Below are 753 nucleotides of genomic sequence, written 5' to 3'. Positions count from 1 at the left end.
CGTCCCGCGACGGAGCGCAGCGGTCGGGTGGCGGGAACGGGGGGGTGGGTTAGGGCGCATCAGGGTGATCCCCTCCGCCCCGCTGGGTGGGCGGGGGCGGAGCGTGAGCCGCGGCGAGGGGCCGCTGCCCCGTGCGGCCGGCTGTCCTCGCCCCCTGCTCCCGCGTGGGGTTTGTCTGTCCTTCCCCTCCCGGGGCCGGGAGGCAGAGGCAGGGCAACGCTCGGTCCGTGGGGACTCCTGCGTAACGGGCAGCGGGAGAGGAAAAAGAGGGGTTGGGTAAAAACGCTCTAAGAGGTATCACGCACTTGCAATTTTTTGATTGTTGCTTTTCTCCGTAAAAGTACCTAAAATATTTCCCTACATCACGTACAGCTGTCTAAAGGCGCCTGGCAGGTGTGCAGGCTTTGTTAGCCTTTCGTACGCGTGCGGACACACGTGGAGACATTTTCGCGGGGGGGAGGGGAGAGAGGGGTTGGGTAAAAACGCTCTAAGAGGTATCACGCACTTGCAATTTTTTGATTGTTGCTTTTCTCCGTAAAAGTACCTAAAATATTTCCCTACATCACGTACAGCTGTCTAAAGGCGCCTGGCAGGTGTGCAGGCTTTGTTAGCCTTTCGTACGCGTGCGGACACACGTGGAGACATTTTCGCGGGGGGGAGGGGAGAGCAGCGTGTGGCAGCGTACACGGCGTCGGGTCGGGATCGTGGTCTAGCGAAGCCTCGCCTCGCACCCTGATGCCTTTGGGCTTGACT

This window comes from Aptenodytes forsteri, unplaced genomic scaffold, assembly GCF_000699145.1.
Source record: "Aptenodytes forsteri isolate BGI_AS27 unplaced genomic scaffold, ASM69914v1 Scaffold256, whole genome shotgun sequence".
Taxonomy (NCBI): Eukaryota; Metazoa; Chordata; class Aves; order Sphenisciformes; family Spheniscidae; genus Aptenodytes; species Aptenodytes forsteri.
This window is presented reverse-complemented; position numbering follows the sequence as displayed.